Genomic DNA, 7,500 nt, shown 5'->3' with positions numbered 1-7,500 from the left:
GAATCGACATCTTAATTATACACCTCGAAGAAAAAAAAAAAAAAATTGCAGGACCCAAACAATTCATATTTTATTCATTAAAATTCCATTGAATTACGACTTGTTAGGTTGAATTTTAATTTACTTTATCACCAGAAATTCTATTGTCTTCGGAATGGTAAGGAATACTGATTAAGGGAATGGGATGAGGTAATGGTGGGTAAGTTTCATGTCCTTGTAGGAATATGAATGCGATTTTCGGATTTTGTGTTGCGCCATATATAGAAATTAATTTATGGGCGTACGATTTGAATAATCTATACATATGTACATATGCATACGTAATTCCCGGGGAACCAAGTGCAAAAGAAATACAAACAATAGCACTTAAAGGGACGGTTAGAATCTTAAAAAAGATCTTTCGGTTGGAGTAACTAAACTAATGGGAAAATATTTGGCATCCAGTAGAATGCCCCATTCCCAGCAAAAGCAAAGTGATAAGAAAATTATAACGGAAAGAAACATGCATAACATACGCACATACATACATACATACATACATACATACATACATGCATACATACATACATACATACATACATACATACATACATACATACATGATGATTGCTTCATATTTGACGATTATCACAATCAGCTCGCCCCAATCTCAGTTTATCTCCCATGGTCACGTAGGTGACTCTTCAAACCAACAGCTGACTTATATGGCCCGAAGCAAAGAGGATACATGAAGTCGAATATCTGCCCAGGGTTAACTGAACCACTCATTAGAATCGTGTCCCTATGCACAACCATATGCCTCTTCAGACCAGCGAACGACTTGCACTTCCTGCCACACACATTACACACACCACACAGGTTGTTTCATTAGGTCGCGGAAGTAAAAGAACATAATGCCAGTCTTTCATATGACTTCATGTAGTTCACATATCCAGCTTTGGACAGTAGAAGGGGCCCACATGTTTCACACTTCCAGCGAGTTTTACAAGCGTCTAGTTCCTTCACAGACCGTTTACACAGATTTCTTTCAAGTTCTGTCTGTTCCAACATACATAGATACATACATAGAAGCATAGTTATACGGATTAAGTCAGAGAGAGAGAGTTGCAACTTTGATTGAAATGAGTGTTCCTAATGATGGCGGCCTGAACAGAGCTGAAAGAGAGAAACAGACCAAATACCAAGGTCTCATGTACGATATGAAAAGAAACTGGAATCTTAAGGGGATATCAATCATACCAGTTATCATAGGTGCCACAGGGCTTATGAAGAAGAACCTAAATGCCTACCTTACTAATATTCCTGGTGAACCAAGTGCAAAAGAGATCCAGACAATTGCACTTAAGGGAACAGCGAGGATACTAAAAAGACCTCTCGGTTGGTTTCAATAAAAAGCGGGGCAATGTTGGCAGCTGGTTTGGCTGCCCCATACCCAGTATTACAATCTTCAAAGGAAGAAAAATGAAAAAAAAAAAAAAAAAAAGAAGGCTTCCTTCAGTCTTGACAGACTATGGATACCCACTGTAAGGGTGCCTGCGCGTGAAATTTTTGTGGCAAGAGTTGCGCAATCTCCAACTACACCCCTCCTGAGTCGACATTGTAAAATACCAGCGGCAAGTGGAGGTTCAGGACGACAGGAAACAATGCCGAGATAAGCGGAGAGCACATACAGCGCTAGAATTCCCAAATGGTAACCCATCTAGTACTAACCAGGCTCAACGTTGCTTAACTTTGGTGATCTGACGAGAACCGGTGTGTCAACGTGATTATGCCGTACATACATACATGATGATTGCAACATCTTGTCAGACGAGTGCCTCTCTCTCAGACACTTAAATTTCATGAGCTCAAAATGACTTCCATCATCACAGGACCATTTTAATAGACAAATGCCTGAGGGAGTATCTATACACAGATGATGTTAGAGTCTTAGCTTTGTACGACAGCTAAGTCTCTCTCTCGGTTCAAAATGTTGAGATTCAGCAACAAGCAAGAGCAAGATAGCCAGCAACAAGTTAAACTGCAGACCAGCTTAATGCGGGTACTGGTCTCCCGCTTTATGGTTTTGTAAATCAGAGATTTGCTTCTCCTGGAAAGGTTGCCTTCACCACGGCTTACGGGAGCCCTCTCCAATCCAACATACAGATACATACACACAAACACACACGGTGCTAGTTGGCCATTGACCCCCAAAAAAGGTTCATTCGATTTTTGGAAGGTCATACATACATAGATACATACATGGTAGCTTCCTTCAGTTTTAACAGACTATGGATACCCAACGTAAAGGATGAAACTTTTGTGTCAAGCGTTGCGCAATCTCCAACCACACTTCTGCTGAGTCGACATTGTTGAATACCAGTGGCAAGTGGAGGTTCAGGACGACTGGAAACAATGCCGAGATAAGCGGAGAGCACATACAGCGCCTCTAATTCCCAAATATATAAGAACCTATTTATGTGCGTACAATTTTAATTATATATACTGACGTACATATACACATACTGACATATATAATGCATACGTACATTTATACATATAAATATACATGTATACATACATAAATACATGTATACGTACATGTATACATATATCAAACACACACACATGTATACATTAGGATGGATATTTTGTAAAAAATAGGAATATATATACTAGCAGGCCGCCCGCCATTGCCTAGTCGTAAAATACGCTTACATATGATATTTTGATTAATGCAAATTTCGTATTGTTTATTAAATTATATTGGCCCAATATATAGTAATGATTTAAAAAGTAAAAAAAAAAAACAAACAAAAAATCGACTCGTGCGCCACCACCGAGAATCAAAACCAAAACGTGTCGCTTACGATTTACTTTTTCCTTTGACGTTAATACCTGAGCTCTGAAGACATGTTTGCTGCAAGGCTAGAAATTAAAACATTCACCAATAACTGCATATGCATATTCGCTATGCCGTCCTTCCACCTTCACCTTGCAAATTCCACTATAACCTTTTACGCAAATATTACGCAAGTATAAATCATGTAGGATATCTGCATGAATATAATTACACGTAATAGTTAACTGAAGATAATCATCCCATAAGAAAACCTAAAAAACTAATCAGGAATTAATTAAAATGAATGTTTAAAAGAATATGCAAATTAACGAGATCTTTTGCAGATGAATGCAATTCCACGGCCCATTTATCACAAAGTTGTATTTTCTTTTTAAATAAATGGAAATAAAAGTTTTTAAAATGAATGAATATCAATAGACAAAAAAAATCAAAATTTGTAGGAGTATATATATATATATATATATATATATATATATAGTCTGTGCAGTTTTTAACCTTTAAAACTATACAAAAAAATATTTTTATCATTCGTTAGAAAACCATCTAGTCAGTAAGTCATTTAATCACCTGCAATCACTGCATCAACTCGCTGTCGAATTTAGTTTAGTACTAATAATTTATTTTTTAAAGGATCGTCAGTTGTTTACCATATATATATATATATATATATATATATATATATATATATATACATTTTTAAAAAATATTTATTATTGTTTTATCTGTTTAGTTACACATAACAGATAAAACGGTAATCAAATATTTAAAAAATATATATATTTGCTCTGCAATAGTATTGAGCACCTTTTTCAAGTTTTTACAATTTACCAGTTCTGCTATATATATATATATATATATATATATATATATATGTATATATATATATATATATATATATATATATATAGTAGAAATGGTAATTAATAAAAACTGAAGAAAGTACTCAATACTATTGTAGAGCAAATATGCGTTCTATTTTTTATTACCGTATTTTTCTGTTAAATTACATTATTGTTTTAACTACACGACCGTTTTTTGGCCGCCATGTAGCTTCCTCAGACTTTTACAGAAATGTATAAAAGTCTGAGGAAGCTACATGGCGGCCAAAAAACGGCCGTGTAGCCGAAACAATAATGTAACTTAACAGAAAAATACGGTAATAAAAATAAAACGATTATATATATATATATATATATATATATATATATACACACAGATTTCTTGTTGATTTTTTAAGCGATAATACGATTAATTAGCGTTTTCACCTTGAAGATCTTGTTTCTTAGAAAATCGCTCATAATTGTATTTGGTGCATATATTGGGCGGCAATTTTTCTTTGTTACAGGTTTGATTATACAGAATACACACACACACACACGCAGTTCGGATGTGTCTAACTGATGAGCCCAAATGAGGACGAAACTCGAGTCTTGGGCTTCCGGTTCGTTGACTGTCATGGTTTTTGTGGGCTGCGACGTTGTTTGGCTGTGGAATTTATTATATACAATCTCTCACATTCTGAAAATACTATCATAAGTTGCTCGCTTGGTTAGCATTGCTGGATGGCATCGTGCTTTCGAGTTAAAACTCCTACTTGTGAGAGATCAGCTTGGGGTTATTAGCTGGTTGGATGACCGCGTCCCTTGTTGAGACGAAGTAGGTTCATTTCACAGTCGGATTTCATCGCGGTTTGCTTGATGTGTGTTGGTTATTAGAAAGTCTTGTGTGCGGGGCGTTTGCTCAGTTGGTAGAGTGCTTGCCTCGCATGCAAGAGGCTCGGGTTTCGAATCCTAAGTTCGGATGTGTCTAACTGATGAGCCCAAATGGGGGCGAAACTCGAGTCTTGGACTTCCGGTTCGTTGACTGTCATGGGCTGCGACGTTGTTTGGCTGTGGAATTTGTTATATACAATATCTCACATTCTGAAAATCATATATATACGTGCCTTTAAGCAGCAGCAGGTTAGATTCAATTTGGCAGTTATTTTCTTGGATGGATGTATTACTATTCTATACGCATTCAACAATGGCACCTTATTTTTTTTAAAAGTTTCTTATTTTTTTGTTGACGTCGTTAATTGATTTTCATTTCATCGCCCCCACGACATGGAAACTAATTACGATGAAATAAAGTGGGCAATTTAAATTTACCCCACGGGTGGGAGGCGTGAAGGGGGGTTGGGAGTGGGTGGAGAAACATTTAATGAGTTATTTTGCACTATGATTGAACAAATACAGGAGCTGGCAAGGGGAAGGGACGAATAAATATAAATTAATAAATGCGTGGATATATATATATATATATATATATATATATACATACACATATATGTATATATATATATATGTATATAGCTATACATATATATATATATACATACATACATATATATGCATAAATATATATATATATATATATAAATGCTTTTTAAATAGAAATGTTATCTCGGATTCATTTATGTGATGGAAATATATTATGGCGTACGACGTCGGTGCTTGAAGTTAATTTAATAATTTAGCAACGAGATATGTCTACCAATTAACGGGTTGACACAAGATCTAGGATAATGGGAATTGCTGCCGTACTTTGGGATAATTGCGCTAAGTCCGGGGTAATTGCGCCAACTAGCTAAAAGTGCTCTTTTGGCAACCACGCATATAAAGACCCCCCCCTTTTTACCCCCGGATTTTGTGCAATTACTAAAAAGTACTATATGCATCGACAGCCATAAAAAAACAATTTTAATATGTATATCCGCATATATATATATATATATATATATATATATATATATATATATATATTATAAAAAAGTGAACCATAGCGGAAATTCAATCGACTAAAATAAGATGGAAAACGGGGTGAGGAAAAGGAAAAAAAATTGGGGGAAGTTACATGTAACAAATGTACAATTTAGTAAAATAAATAAGTCGATTAAAAACAAGATCGTTAAAATACAACCGAAGCGCTTTTCGTTCAGACTAACTTTTCAAGGGTATAAGTCTGAAAAATATTATTTTTAATTTTTTTTTTTTAGAATATTTGGTGGTGGAATGGAGTAAGAGCGGAGAGGAGTTAAAAAAAATGTGATTACCCAAATAATTCTGATTGAAGCCGAAGGTTTCTCTGCTTGCACAAAGTAGGGGGGGGGGCTGGAAATGATGGCAAGTGCTACAAGGACAGATAGGTGGAACTTTGTACGTCCTCGGTACAACACAGAAAAACACTCCGGAGAGAAAACAAGACCGCACTCCTTTTTATCGACCAAGTGTTGGCCGATGGACGATTCTATCAATTGAGACTTTCTGGTGGTAGGTTGATGGTCTCTTTTTAAACTCCTCTCCACTCTTACTCCATTCCACTACTAAATGTTCTAAAAAAAAAAATAAATAAATAAAAAATAAAAAATAAAAATAAAAAAATAAATGAATAATAATTTTCAGACTTATACCCTTGAAAAGTTAGTCTGAACGAAAAGCGCTTCGGGTGTATTTTAACGATCTTGTTTTTAATCGACTTATTTATTTTATTGAATTGTACATTTGTTACGGGTAACTTCTCCCAATTTTTTTTTCTTTTCCTCACCCCGTTTTCCATCTTATTTGAGTCGCTTAAATTTCCGCTATGGTTCACTTTTTAATAATTATCCTAAAATTTTGCCAATCGAATAAAGATATATATATATATATATATATATATATATATATATATATATATATATATATATATATATATATAAAAGGTAAAACTGGTAATTAGTAAAAACCTGAAGAGAGTGCTCTGTACTATTGCAGAGCAAATATGTATTTTATTTTTTTTATTACCGTTTTATCTGTTTGGTTACATATGTTTCGGATGTTGAATCATGTTTGCGATCCAACAGCCTCGTCAAACCTTGCAGAAATGGTTGTTAGTATTTGGAAGAAGTGTTTTACAAGAAGTACGAGAAAGAAAAAAAAGAAAAAGAGGGGAGGTAGGATATAATAAGGAGGAGGGAGACGGGTATCGAAAATATTTCAGTTTTGAAGGTTAAAATACATTAGATTTATTGTGTTGTAGGGGATAGCAGATTCAGGTAGGCGTAGGTGGATATAGGGAGGGGGAGGTAGAGAGAGGACGGTAAAGAAAAAAGAGTGGAGGGGGTAAAGAGAAGGAGGTGGGAGGAGTTTAAGGATTAATACATACGCTAACGCACGCGCAAGTACGCATACATACACATACATATGTACATTTCTACACATCCCTATACATATATCCCTATATATATATATATATATATATATATATATATATATATATATATATATATATATATATATATATATATAACTACTTAATTTACTCACATAAAATTAATATACGAAAGTGTAGATTATGCGTAAACTTTAAGTATTTACTTCAAAAGTGCTCAATACGTAGGTAGAGCTAGTTAGTAAGTTATAAAATGTATGTCGATTAAGCTACACTGAATATTCCGCGTTTCATCCACTCTATGACTCTTCAGGCTTATGCGCGAATTCTGTGGTTGTTTGTCGTTTTTATATACGCATCTTCTAGAAGATGCGCATATAAAAACGACATATAACTCACTATATATATATACATATATATATATACATATACATACATACATATATATATATATATATATATATATA

The 7,500-nt window shown here is 34.4% G+C and overlaps 1 protein-coding gene and 1 pseudogene across 11 annotated transcripts in view; both read right to left on the bottom strand.

The window, feature by feature from the left end:
- The window catches only part of LOC145259106 (protocadherin beta-11-like), a 1,732,684-nt gene that overhangs the window by 234,828 nt on the left and 1,490,356 nt on the right, over window positions 1–7,500 (bottom strand). The gene's annotated exons all lie outside the window — the stretch shown is intronic.
- Window positions 1,664–1,779, bottom strand: LOC145259423 (5S ribosomal RNA; annotated as a pseudogene).

The sequence above is a fragment of the Euprymna scolopes genome, chromosome 34 (genome assembly GCF_053919585.1).
Source record: "Euprymna scolopes isolate OS-2025 chromosome 34, ASM5391958v1, whole genome shotgun sequence".
NCBI lineage: Eukaryota > Metazoa > Mollusca > Cephalopoda > Sepiida > Sepiolidae > Euprymna > Euprymna scolopes.
This window is presented reverse-complemented; position numbering and strand designations above follow the sequence as displayed.